The sequence below is a fragment of the Drosophila miranda genome (genome assembly GCF_003369915.1).
Source record: "Drosophila miranda strain MSH22 chromosome Y unlocalized genomic scaffold, D.miranda_PacBio2.1 Contig_Y1_pilon, whole genome shotgun sequence".
NCBI lineage: Eukaryota > Metazoa > Arthropoda > Insecta > Diptera > Drosophilidae > Drosophila > Drosophila miranda.
Genome location: NW_022881603.1, coordinates 42,521,456 through 42,536,381, shown reverse-complemented (window position 1 = coordinate 42,536,381; position 14,926 = coordinate 42,521,456).

The following is a 14,926-nucleotide window of genomic DNA, read 5'->3' as shown; positions in this document are numbered from 1 at the left end:
TAAAATAACATTATCAATATCAAAATGATTAAGAATAATGTTGTTAATGGTAAGGCCGTATTACCTAATGTTATAAGGGGATTTAAAATATTAACATTATCAAAAGAAAATTGCTTATCATTCGATTGTATATAATCAACTAATTCAAAATCGCTATATCTATGATGCGATATATATCTTAGAATTTTACCCTTATCATTTATGTGGGTTATATTATTTATTACAATTGTGTTGTTGAATATAGGGAGATACGATCCTAACAAAGTAGTATTGTCTACGATATTTTTGCCTGAAACTAATATGGCACCATCCTGAATGATGTCTATTTCTTTGTTTTTTTCCCTTTTTTTAGTGCAGTTGGCTTTAAAGCCATTAAGTAAATTGGTGAAACAGGTCTTCTTTAAATTTATTTGTGCGTAATTGTTAAAAGTTTCACTTTTAAAATTATTCATTAAATAGTATTACTCCTTACATTCACAAACTTTTTCACTTATAACTAACATTCCATCATTTTGTGAGATGGCTCTTGCATGGTAAAACTTGCAAATATCTTCAATTTGAGGATATTTTATGTAAATGATTATTAAATCAGCATTTCGAATTATTTTACCTGTTGCAATGTCCAGCAGATCAGACAGTTCAACAGGATGTTTTTCATGCTTATAAATGTCCTCTATTTCGTTTTTATTTAAAATTTTTGTATTGAAAATGTTTACTTTTAAGAGGGTCAACTAAATTTAGTAGGTCAAAAGTTATTAATTTTAAACGATGCTTTCTCAATATCGTTTCTTCATTGAAGATGACATTTTTAATGAATTTGATAGCAATTCAATTTCTTTGAAAAATTTGGAATTTATTACAAATTGTTTATTATTATTTTCAGTTAATTCATTTACTTTATTTTGTATTTTCAAAAAGTCGTCATGATCAGGGCTGCCTGCTATCCATTTCCAAATGGTACCTAATTCATTTATTCCCCTTTCATTCCGTTTTGGAACTTATTCTGAAATCAATTATTTTAATAGACTTAAGTCCATTGATATTTCCCAATCATCGTCTGAATTAATTGATTTGTTGACATATTTGGATTCTTTATCAATTATCTCTCTATAAAAACTCAAATTAGTAATATGGAAAAGTTCAGCGTATGTTTCATAAGTGTAAACGTCTCTGTCGTCTTTGAGCAATAGATAGTCACTATGCGTATAGTCAATTACTTCCGAAGTCGTCAATATAACAAAAGTCAGTATTAGTATATTCGCATACATTTTCAGGAAAAAAAAATATTTAATATTTGATGTTATCTTTATGTATAATTCTGTTTCTATTGTTGATTATAATTTTATTCGGTCGATTTTCCTTAACTACCTGCTTTTTGTATCGGGATTGAAGTTTATTTCTTTCCCCGAATTTCTTTTCATAAACTACTTCTCCTATTTTATAATCTTTTTCTCTTCTATCTTTGTTATGTAGCTTAAGCATTTTGGTCTGAGCTTCCTTAAGTAATATTGGATTATGCTTGTGTTCTATTTTGTTATACAATATGTCATATGGCATTTGATTGGTCGTTGAATGTATCGTCAGGTTATATTTCAGTGCCGCCCTTATTATTATTTCTGAATAATCTGTTAGATTTAGTTCATCCTTGATGCACCGCGCTATTTCTGTTAGAATGTACCCTTTCTACCTGACCATTTGAGGTGCTGTGTCTGGGATCAGCATAATAAATAGTTAAGTTACTTCTTTGTGTGAATGATCTAAATTGTGCTGAAGTAAAGCTTGGTTCGTTGTCAGTCATTAAAGATGTTGCTAACGGAAAGTGTTGCAAAATTTCCATTACCTTATTTTCAATGTTTAATTTACTTTGAATTTCCTTAACCACCAAGTATTTGGAATAAGAATCTATACAAGTTATGAATGTTAGGTTTTGGGCACAGTATATGTCTAAGTGTAATTGATCTCCTTCTTTTGCTGGAATGGGAGCTTCCCCAATTGGAATTTTTACAGGGTGTCTGTGATATTTGTTTTTGTTACAGATCTCACAATTTTTTATATATTCTTTTAATTTTTTGTGCAGGTTTGGCCAATAATACAGCTTAGTTATTTGTTTGTAATTTTCGTCTAGTCCTCTATGGGCTCTGCAATGTGTTTCTTCTATAATTATAGCTTTATCTTCTGGATTTACTACATCTTGGAGGAACTTTCTCGTGAAGAGAAATTTATTTATGAAGTTTTCCTTTAGCTTATTTTGGATAAGGTAAAGTGCAGTGTATTCCTGTGGTTAAGTGAGGCTGAATAAATTTTTTTTAAATGATTAGCAGATTGTCTACCGTATCAAATTCAATAATATGTCGGGTATTTTCATAAACTCTTACTAACTCATGAACTGTGAATCTCCCTTGCGCTAATAGTAGCTGCTGTTTAAATTGGTTTAGAGGCTTGCTAGTCTCTTGAATGACGTTTTCAAAACTACTCTCAGCTGAATGCTGAGTATTTATGTCTGATTCTGAATCTGTCTGGTTGACATCACTATCTGTCATATGATTTATTTTAATCCGAGATAAAGCGTCCGCTACTACGTTAATTGAGCCTGGTTTATAAATGATTTTCGGTGTGAAACTTTCTATGAACTAATACCAACGTTTCATTTCAACATTTGGATTTTTTTGCGACATTGCAAAGGACAAAGGTTGGTGATCTGTATGTATTTCAATTCCACTCACTCCGTATAAATAATTTCGCAAATTTTTTAATGCCCATACAATAGCTAATAATTCCTTTTTATTAGTAGCATATAATTGCTCGGTTTTACTTAAAGTTTTAGAAATAAATGTTATGGGATTCCTATCTTGCGACAAAACTGCACCTATTGCTATGTCCGATGCATCTGTGGTTAATGTGAATTTTTTATTGTAATCTGGTTGTACTAATTCAATATGTGCTATTAAACTGTCCTTTAAATTATTAAATGCTCCCATTGCTGGTTCATCCAGCTGTATTAATGTTTTCTTGGATGCCCTTCGTTGAAACTTTCCCATTTACTCCACTCAGATATTTGGTTAATGGTTTGGCAATTGTAGCATAATTTCGAACAAATTTTCTGTAATACCCTGTTAGTCCTAAGAAACTACGTAGCTCTCTGATATTTTTAGGAATTGGATAGTTTTGTATTGTGGAGATTTTGTCTGGATCTGTTTTAATGATATTTTGGGAAACAATGCATCCCAGAAATTTGGTTTCCAATTGAAAGAATTTAGACTTTTCTAGGGAAATTTTCATGTTAGCGTTTTGCAATATCTGTATTATATGAACTAGATCTTTATAATGTTGTTCTATAGTTTTTGAAAATATTATTATGTCGTCCATATAGACGTGACAAGTTTTCCCAGCTTGTTCTCTAAGTATATCGTCCATTGACCTTTGGAAAATTCTGGGAGCGTTCGTCAATCCCATAGGCATTCTTAGAAATTCATATTTGCCGTTATTTATGGAAAAAGATGTTTTTTCAATATCTGATTCCCTCATTAAAATCTGATAGAAACCTGACTCTAAGTCAATGGCCGAGAAATACTTTGCCTTACCTAAATTGGCAAGGATTACTGAAGGATCTTGCATAGGGTATCTATCCGGTATGGTGTTTTCATTAAGTTTCTTAAAGTCTATTACTAATCTATGCTTAGGAGTTCCGTCCTCATTTACTACCTTCTTTGGTACTACTATTACCGGTGAATTATATGGGCTTTTACTAGGTCTGATTATACCTTCATCTAACATTTTACTTATTTCGTTATTAACGAAATCGTTAACCGAATAAGCGTATGGATACTGCTTGCCATATACCGGTCTATCATGTTTAGTGTTAATCTCTCCTTTTATATCCGTTCTGAACGGTAACTGTAAATTTATATTGGCATGGTCTTCTTCGATGATAGATACCATTTTCTCTCTGAGATTTTCTAAATTGTCCTCTTTGTAGGTTATTGTGTTATATAATTTCATTTTTTTCAATTCAGAATTTGCATAATTTTGAATGTCGGATATTTCTACGACGGCGCGTTCAGGATTTTTGCATCCCAAACTTTTAAATTGTTCATTGTCGGATAATTCAGCGACGGCGTGTTCAGGATTCTTTAATCCCAAACTATTCGAACTTTTAGTGTCGGATGATTCAACGACGGCGTGCTCAGGATATTTTAATCCCAAACTATTAAAACTTTGGATGTCGGATAATTCAACGACGGCGGGTTCAGGATATTTGAATCCCAAACTATTGACGGATAATTCTTCGTCGGCGTGCTCAGGATTTTTTGATCCCAAGCTATATAAACTTCCTTCTACCTTTACTGAATCACTTTTCATTTCTTTTTCTTCTTCAAAATATTTTTTTATTATATTTTCCTTCAACGGAAGGATGGGTTTTCCTTCTATAAAGGTTAATTTGTTTAAAGAAAGGACCTCGTCATATATTAGTTTCTCCTCATTGTCTTTATAACTTAAAGTCCCCTTTCCTGTATCAATAACAGCTCCGATTTTCTTTAATAGGTTAAATCCTATTAGTAAATCTGCCTCCATTCCATCTATTTCATAAAACACTTGTTTTGTGTTGAAAATAGTTATATTATGGAAATATTTAATTATTGAAAACCCATTCACTGTAGCAACTTTCTTATAAATTGATAATTCTTTTTTATTTTCGTAAATTCCCTTTTTTATATAACAGGAAGTTGCTCCCGTATCTATCAAAACTTTTAATTCTCTGTTTATTTTTTTATCTACTCTTTTTAAGTAGGGCAGACCTACTTCGGGGGCTGATCTAAAAAATGGTCATCCTCAATGTTATTTATCCGCATTGCTTTATTAGCCGGTTGTTCCGACATTTCGTTTGGCTTTCGTTTCTGCGCCTGATTTTCGTTATACTGATTATTCGGTACTACGTTTGCCCTAAAATGCTGAGCTTGGTTATAATTGTTATTATTTCTCCTATAATAACCGTTAGTATTCTCCCGATAATTTCTATTATTATTATTTCCCCTGAATTGATTGCTGTTCTGTCGGTTCTTGATTTGTATCGATTCGTCTTCATCCATTGGTTCTGGGGCCTGATTTTGTTTTCTATTACCCAAGAAATAGGGTTGTCCCCATGACATGTTATTCCTCTGAAGATCCCTTTTGTGGTCGAATGGTGAACTATTAGTCCTTGGTTGTCATTGGTTGAATCTTAATGTATTGTAGTTATTATTCCCTGAATTTCTGGGGCCACTGAATTGGTAGGCAAATTGGGCCCGAATGTTATTTGATTGCAATTCCTGTACCTTTGCCAAGGCATTCGGTAAATCTGGGGGATTCAATGAAAATAGGATTTCTGCAATGCCGCCGTTTAGGCCAGTGACAAAAATGCGTAAGGCATTGTCTCTAATTTTCTTATTTGATTCTTTCGTGATTTCACTGTCCTTTCCGTGAGTCATTATTGTCTTATTTATTAACAAGGTCATTTTCTTGTTAACCTCGTTATAGAAATCTATTATTAAAAGGTTCCCTTGTCGGAGAACGCTTAACTCCTGTTCTATTATGTAAATTGGTCTCTTGTCACTGTAAACAAAGTCAAGTCGTGAAAGTATGGCATCAAAATTTAAAACTGTCCCGTGGTTGGTCAGTGCGTCATGTGCTGGTCCTGTTATTTTGTTTCTCAAAATTGTTAAGGCAATATAATATTGCTTACTTCCTTTCTTATATAACTTCACTGCAGTTTCTGCAGCTTCCCTCCATCCTACGTATTGGTTTAATCCACCATTGAAAATTGGTAGGGATTCTATTACCTTTAATGTGGTGTCATCTTTTATTGTCTCGTCTATTGTTTCTGCCTGATAATCTGATACCTGATCGGATTTAGTTTCTATTTGTTGTTTTAAATTTACAATTTGCTCCTGTACTTGTGAAATTTGAAGTGCTATCAATTGTTTGACCAGATCTGCAGTGAGATCGGTCCTTGTTTGTGAGTTAATCATTTTTAGTTTTTCAAAATCTAAAGTTAGTTGATCCACCTTAAATTTTTCTTATATGTTTGTTTTTATAATCTAATATAACCTAATTGAACTTGTATATTTATTAATACAACTTTTGCTCACGAACTATCCGGTAGGGGTCGTCCTTCTTAGTTTGGCTGACAGATCTTTGAACGGGTCTTCCTTCTTGATTTGGCTGACAGGTCTTCGAACGGGTCTTCCTTCTTAAATTTCTTTGTTTAATTGGATCTTCTGGGGGTCTTCCTTCTTTGGTTTAGCTGATAGTTTCACTTTCTTTGTGTTTTGGTTTGGTTGGTTTTGTTTAAAAACTTTGGTTTTTTTGGTTTTTTTGTATTTTTGAATTGTCTTGATTAGCTTTTGTATTTATTTGTATTTTGTATTGTATTTGTATTTGTATTTTTATTGTATATTCTATTTATTTTTGCACACCCTAAGCTCCGGTTTGTTTCCTTTTTATCTCACTTTTTCTTATCTTATATCTCACAGTCACTCCGCGTTTTTATATCTGAAGGATTTATTCCATTAATTAATTGTCCTTCGGGTTTCGGCACGACGCAACACTTTTATTATTCGGTGCTTTTTATACAACGTCGCCCCACGTTGGGCGCCAATTAAATAACTGCGGTAGCGGATTGTGTTTTTAAAAAGTTTTTATTTTACTTCTAACTTCACTGATATAGATTTAAGTAGAGGGTCACAAAGGATTCCGGACAAAGGGTTTGCGCGATCTTAATTTTTAGCTCGACTTTGCGGTGTCGCTTCTGGATCAAGACTGACTTGAACTTTCTGATCTTTGCATCGTTGATCCCTTTCGGGAATAGTTTTTCTATAAAAATTTCAATTGATTTCGCCATCCCGAGTATTGGATTTCGTCATCCAAAGAGAGAACTGTAAAATGCCTAAAGTGCAGGATCTGCAGAAAGCCGGTAGTGACATTGTTTATGAGAAGCCGGGTGCGGGCAAACATTGGTTTTCCATTTAGGCGAGTGTCAAAGATTGGGATTGCGGCGGGGGCCCTTGAGATTGTACATCTTAGAAATCAATTAGGCGGAGGCCCAAGATTGAAATTGTTTTCGTTTTGGAAAGCCAAAGATTTTTTACAACTCGTATAAGAGCTCAATAGAATTGGGTACGTTAACTTGCATGTGTTAAATTCTCCGCTGAAATACATTGCGGGTAATCGATCTGGAACCAGGGAGGTGAGAATGGTAGCTAGTGCGGCACCAGTGCGGAACTAGTTGCCTGGTACTAGAGGGTAGCTAGTGCGGCACCAGTGCGGAACTAGTTTCCTGGTACTAGAGGGTATGTTTCGACAAAAATATGTGATTGTATGTTTTTTCAGATTTTTTGAACTCTCTCAGGTCTGGTTCTGTTTTGCCACCAGCATGTTTTAGTGTATGGGTGCACATGCATTCCCAGCAAACCAACTAACGTGCCTTTTGCGAGAGTTCCGCAAAATGCTCGCAAACGAGCTCGCAAGCGAGCTTGTGTACGAGCGATATGGTTTTGTGTCGCAAAACGCTCGCAAACGAGCTCGCAAGCGAGCCAAAAATGAGCTCTACTTCTTGTGTCGCAAAACGCTTGCAAACGAGCTCGCGAGCGGGAGTTTTACAATAGGAAAGTGCGCTTCGACTGTGCTGCCGGTCGAAAGCCAAAAAAAAAGCAAGCCTTCGTGTGCCTTCGGTCCGGCAATTCTCCTTCGTCTCGACAGATGACGTGTCGACAGATTAGTGGTCGAAAAGTCATTCGTGTTTTTCTTTTTTTACATGTGTCGAGCATTAGAAACAAGTGCAAATAAAGCGTGCGTTCCTTGCGCCGTCATTTCAATTATTTTCGTCGAACTGTGCAGTGCTAAGTTAAAAATCTCTACCATCTCTTACGCATTTAAAAGAAATTTCTGCCAATCGGTAAGTACATTATTAATAAAAGAAATAAAATGTCTTACAAAAGAAAAAGCCGAACATATATCGAACATGTAATTCCCCAATTTTTAATATATTTTATATTTTCTAAAAATGCATTTAAACAGAAGTTTGCGCTCGACGATCAGGATTTCGACCATACAACTCAAAAATATTTCCAGTATGCTCAGGAACGGAAGGCCAGATTAGAAAAAAGTGATGCAAAAAAAACCTAAATTTTAGTACATAGTTCATACATATTACATATATACATTAAATTCATTTCATATTACAATTTAAAAATATTTTTTATTACGGAACAAAATGGGAACGGGTCAAAAAAAAACTCTCGCAAAAACTATTTCTTGCGAGCCTTTTGCGACATCGTTTGCGAGGCTTTTGCGATATCATTTATGATAGCTCGCAAAGGAATCATTAAGTCACATCCATGTTCCCCGCCTAAAATTAAATCTGTTAGATATATGTACATATAAATGAAAATAAAAAATAAGCAAAATATAATAAACTTATACATACATTTTATAAAATGAAATAAAAAATCCTACTGCCGCAAAATTTTGAGCTTCTTCTCGTATGATTTTGCATTTTGATTCCCTATCATCCTATCTGTTAACCATTTACAATTTTTTCTAACCAAAATCAATACAAACTGATTGAGCAGATGATTTCGGTGTACAAAGCACGGATCGGAAAATTTAAACCAGTCTGCATATTTATCTATTTTTGACGTTAAAATTATACATTTTTGGACTATGCTTCTTTTTAAATTGAATTTGTGAGACTTTGTCTCGAAATGCCGATTAAATATATCAAAATAAATTTTAACTAATGTAAAAAAAATCTTCAGAAGGAGCTTTAAGTTTCAAACTACTGCTGACATAGCCAACATTTTTATTGAGTATTAAATACTCGGAAGAACATCGGACCTCATCGGACGATTTTAAAAGTTCAGAGCATTTATTGCAGTCATACTTTTTCAGCAGCTTATGCAATAAATACCCTGCATAATATCTTAATGCATTCTCATTAAATGCGGCTTGGATACTTAAATCTGTTGCTTCTATCGAAAGTTCTAACTCAGCATTTTCGTTAGTGGAAGTCAAGATATCGTCATCAAAAGTTTTAGACTCTGATGCCGACTCACTTGACACATTATCTTTTATAATGTTAATTAACATCGTATCTTCATCGGGCGAACAGTTCCCAGATACTGTAGTGGAAGTTAGAACTTTCATAGAAAGCATTTTACTAATAATTACATTAAATTCATACATAGTTGGATTATTGTTGGTAACACCGCGAGATCTGATTAAATAAAATAAATTTTCTAATGGGTCTTGGTTTAATTTGGATGTAGCAATATAAAAAACTTCAGCACTTTCACTCCATACATTTTGGGCCAATGATAGTATGGAGTTGATTGTTAAAATCATACCCTTTATGCAGAAGACTTCCTGTGGATATTTAAATATTTTCGCATATCTGACAAGGTCTCATTGACAAGATTTTTGTCTTGCAGTGCACTCCTAAATGGGTTTCTATCGTGGAGGACATGACTATTTAGACAGTCGAATAATCTATTCATTTTTTCAATTAATGGTAACAGCCGTCGCTTCTGCATTTTCTTTGCACTTTAAGAAGCCTCCAGAACTAATCATTGTTCGAAGAGCAGCGGCCACACTATGGCTAAACACTCGAGTGGCATATTTGACCTTCATTTTTTCAAAGCTATTTGGATATATGTATATGCTTTGTTGTTAATTTCGGGCAGAGTCGCGTTGAATTTCTGGAATCGATTTCATACAGTTCTTCAACTATTTTCCATGAAACAACGCCATCAGGGGTATAAAGATTTATATTTCGGACAATGTTCCTTATCGATTTATTCAAATGTGGAACATCGTAAATCGCAAATATTTCTTTATCTTGAACTTTAAAGCTGGGGTTCTTAATTTCGACTCCCAGTCTTCTGAAAACAGCTCTATTATTTGAGCCCTGGTCGCAAATAGCTGCTCGGCCATTAAGTCCTAAGGCTTGTGCTTGTTCAATATTAGCTGTCACTTTAGTTAAAAGGGCTTCGTGTTTTATACCGTTTGCAGTTACAGTATAACTTAAAACGTATTTCCAGTTTTCAAATAGGCCTCTTATCATCATCTTATGCAAATCTGCCAGTTTAATTCTCTTAGCCTGCAAAAATTGTCCTATTGGTTAATTATCTTGTTTATTTTCTGAAAATTCGTAATCATTACAAAGATCTGCATTGAATGCAGTTAATAAGGTATTTTCAGACAAGTTTAATGTTGGAACTGCATTTGCCTTTAATTTACAAACTCCTAAATACTTAACATCAAAATGCCGGTCACAAATTCGTGCAGTTTTTTTCAGCAAATTGCTATCCAAATCACAAACCTCAACCCATTTATTAAACATTAACAAATTCTGTGGAAATTTAAATAATCTAACAGGGAAATCGGACGAACTTTTTCTATACCCACTGAGACAGGAAGAAATAATGCATTTTCTACCGGTTTTCCGGTTATCTTTTTGATTAGCGGACGACATAGTATTTTATAATAATCCAACTATGTAGGTTAATAATAATATTTATAATAGTATATTAATTTTAATATAATGGCTAATATAATGCACTTCACTGCGCACTGACTTTACACACACACTCAACGCATTCACTGGCCGATAACGGGGATAACGGGGATAACGGGGATAACGGGCTAGCCACCCAAACGTAGAGTTTTACTCTGCAGGCCTCTTAGTTCTACTAGAATGCCTTGCTTAACAAACACTCACACCCACTTAGATATAAAAAAACAAGCAATCTAATATAATTAATGTAATTAATGGGGAATAAACGCCACGTACCAGCGGAAAAACGTATCACCTGTCTTTCTCACAAGCTTCGCGCGCGCTTTTTGTCTATCCATCATTCCACGCATTCATACTCACACACACTTACGTGCCCTTTAAGAGTACTAACACTTTTCTAAGAAGCTTGCCACCAAGACATCAAAGCAACAGTAATTTTGAAAACCCTCATGCAATATACGAATGTAATAAACTTTAATATTTATGTACATATGTATGTACATAAGATATTTTATAATTAAATTAGAAAATTTATGGGTATTGTCCATGAGAGTATTCAAGGTGCGACCGGCATCTAAAGTACATATGTATGTACATAAGATATTTTATAATTAAATTAGAAAATTTATGGGTATTGTCCTTGAGAGTATTCAAGGTGCGACCGGCATCTAAATTTTTGCTTTGCAGATTCCCGTCGGAATGCGCGCGATTGACAATTGATTTGAAATATATGTATGTATGTAAAACCAATTCTATTTATATTTATGCATATTTATTTAAGTATATACATACATATATATTTTTTCTTATTTTGTATACATATTTAGATACATCATTGTTTTAGTTATAATAAACAAAAAAGTCGAGAACCGACGGCGTTTGCATAATTTGTATAATTTATAATCAACCTGCTTAAGATAAGGAAATAAATGTGTTATTATTATACCCGATACTCAAAATGAGTATTGGGGTATATTAGATTTGTGGTAAAAGTGGATGTGTGTAACGTCCAGAAGGAATCGTTTCCGACCCCATAAAGTATATATATTCTTGATCAGCATCAATAGCCGAGTCGATTGAGCCCTGTCTGTCTGTCCGTCTGTCCGTCCGTCCGTCTGTCCGTCTGTCCGTCCCTATTAGCGCCTAGTGCTCAAAGACTATAAGAGCTAGAGCAACGATGTTTTGGATCCAGACTTCTGTGATATGTCACTGCTACAAAAATATTTCAAAACTTCGCCCCGCCCACTTCCGCCCCCACAAAGGACGAAAATCTGTGGCATCCACAATTTTAAAGATATGAGAAAAACAGAAACGTAGAATTGTAGAGAATGACCATATCTTTAAGACTGCGGAATCTGAATTGGATCGTATTATTATTATAGCCAGCATCAAGAAAACAAGTTCATTTTTTCTCGCCCTGTCTCTCTCTAACACACACGTAGCATAGGCGGCTTTGCTTAGAGTAAAACATTAGCGCCTAGATCTCAGAGACTACAAAAGCTAGTGCAACCAAATTTGGTATCCACCCTCCTAATATATCGGACCGAGACGAGTCTGTTTCAAAATTTCGCCACACCCCCTTCCGACCACGCAAAGGACGAAAATCTGGGGATATTCAAAAATCTCAGAGACTATTAAGGCTAGAGTAACCAAATTTGGTATCCGCACTCCTGTTAGATCTTACTATAAAACGTGTATCTCAAAATTTCGCCCCACCCCCTTCCGCCCCCACAAAGGACGAAAATCTGTGGCATCCACAATTTTAAAGATATGAGAAAAACAGAAACGTAGAATTGTAGAGAATGACCATATCTTTAAGACTGCGGAATCTGAATTGGATCGTATTATTATTATAGCCAGCATCAAGAAAACAATTTCATTTTTTCTCGCCCTGTCTCTCTCTAACACACACGTAGCATAGGCGGCTTTGCTTAGAGTAAAACATTAGCGCCTAGATCTCAGAGACTACAAAAGCTAGAGCAACCAAATTTGGTATCCACACTCCTAATATATCGGACCGAGACGAGTTTGTTTCAAAATTTCGCCACACCCCTTTCCGCCCCCGCAAAGGACGAAAATCTGGGGATATTCAAAAATCTCAGAGACTATTAAGGCTAGAGTAACCAAATTTGGTATCCGCACTCCTGTTAGATCTAACTATAAAACGTGTATCTCAAAATTTCGCCCCACCCCCTTCCGCCCACACAAAGGACGAAAATCTGTTGCATCCACAATATTGCACATTCGAGAAAACTAAGAACGCAGAATCATAGATAATGACCATATCTATCAGATTGCTGAATCTGGATCAGATCGGATCATTTTTGTAAAAGCAAGAAATCAAATTTCAGTGGCTACGCAGCGCCCGACGTCACGCTCAGACTGATTTTCTGTCTCTCTCGCACGCACTCTTTGTCGTGTCGTTTAATATTAGCGGCGTCTGCCGGAGGAGAGCCATACTGACTTAGTATCGGATATAACCGTAGAGTTGCGGTGTCCGCAGCAACTCACAACGTTCCCCCTCGTTTTATTGTAATATTTTATATTTTGTGGTATAAATCAAACAAATAACAGCTTTTATTTTATTTCCCGCGCCCTAGTGTACCATACCCCCACCCCCTGCCCATTCTTCATTTATTTTGTGGGGTAGGTCAGTCCATCAAAAGACCCAAAACAAGAACCAAACTCAAATTTCAGTTCTAGCGGCCAGCAATACTAAACACACACACGCAAAGTACGCAAAGAATGCATGTGCACCCATACACTAAAACATGCTGGTGGCAAAACAGAACCAGACCTGAGAGAGTTCAAAAAATCTGAAAAAGCATACAATCACATATTTTTGTCGAAACATCCCAGCAAACCAACTAACGTGCCTTTTGCGAGAGTTCCGCAAAATGCTCGCAAACGAGCTGGCAAGCGAGCTTGTGTACGAGCGATATGGTTTTGTGTCGCAAAACGCTCGCAAACGAGCTCTCAAGCGAGCCAAAAATGAGCTCTACTTCTTGTGTCGCAAGACGCTCGCAAACGAGCTCGCGAGCGGGAGTATTACAATAGGAAAGTGCGCTTCGACTGTGCTGCCGGTCGAAAGCAAAAACAAAGCAAGCCTTCGTGTGCCTTCGGTCCGGCAATTCTCCTTCGGCTTTGTGTTCACGTCTCGACAGATGACGTGTCGTCAGATTAGTGGTCGAAAAGTCATTCGTGTTTTTCTTTTTTTACATGTGTCGAGCATTAGAAACAAGTGCAAATAAAGCGTGCGTTCCTTGCGCCGTCATTTCAATTATTTTCGTCGAACTGTGCAGTGCTAAGTTAAAAATCTCTACCATCTCTTACGCATTTAAAAGAAATTTCTGCCAATCGGTAAGTACATTATTAATAAAAGAAATAAAATGTCTTACAAAAGAAAAAGCCGAACATATATCGAACATGTAATTCCCCAATTTTTAATATATTTTATATTTTCTACAGATGCATTTAAACAGAAGTTTGCGCTCGACGATCAGGATTTCGACCATACAACTCAAAAATATTTCCAGTATGCTCAGGAACGGAAGGCCAGATTAGAAAAAAGTAATGCAAAAAAACTTAAATTTTAGTACATAGTTCATACATATTACATATATACATTAAATTCATTTCATATTACAATTTAAAAATATTTTTTATTACGGAAGAAAATGGGAACGGGTCAAAAAAAAACTCTCGCAAAAACTATTTCTTGCGAGCCTTTTGCGACATCGTTTGCGAGCCTTTTGCGATATGATTTATGATAGCTCGCAAAGGAATCATTTGTCAGCCTTTTGCGATATCATTTATGAGTCTTTTTTGATACTGCTATGGGCTCGAAACAAATATTTCTTTTGATATTATTTTATATCAAAAACGACTCATAAATGATATCGCAAAAGGCTCACAAATGATATCGCAAAAGGCTCATAAATGATATCGCAAAAGGCTCGCAAACGATTCCTTTGCGAGCTATCATAAATGATACTTTCACTGCCACAAACTGAACGACATAAGAATCATATTTCTATCATATGCGGGTCCGAATGCGAGCGTCTTGTCGGGTTATCCCCCCGCGATATCATTTGTGAGCGTTTGGTTTGCTGGGATATTGCGTGTGTACTAACACATGCATAGATGTTCTCTCTGCGCTCTCTCTGGGTCACTCTGCGTCACTCTGGGGTACGCATCGCGCTAGCCAGTGTGTGACGCTTTCGTTGTATGAACTGGCACATCTATATACTGTATGGTTAGTGGCTTAACAGAACATATGGGTAACGACGGACGTTTCCCGCCCCATTTAATTCAGACTTCAAAATGTAAAAGCAACAAAATAATTTTTGAATGTTCGCTTTGTTCTTTATTTCGAGG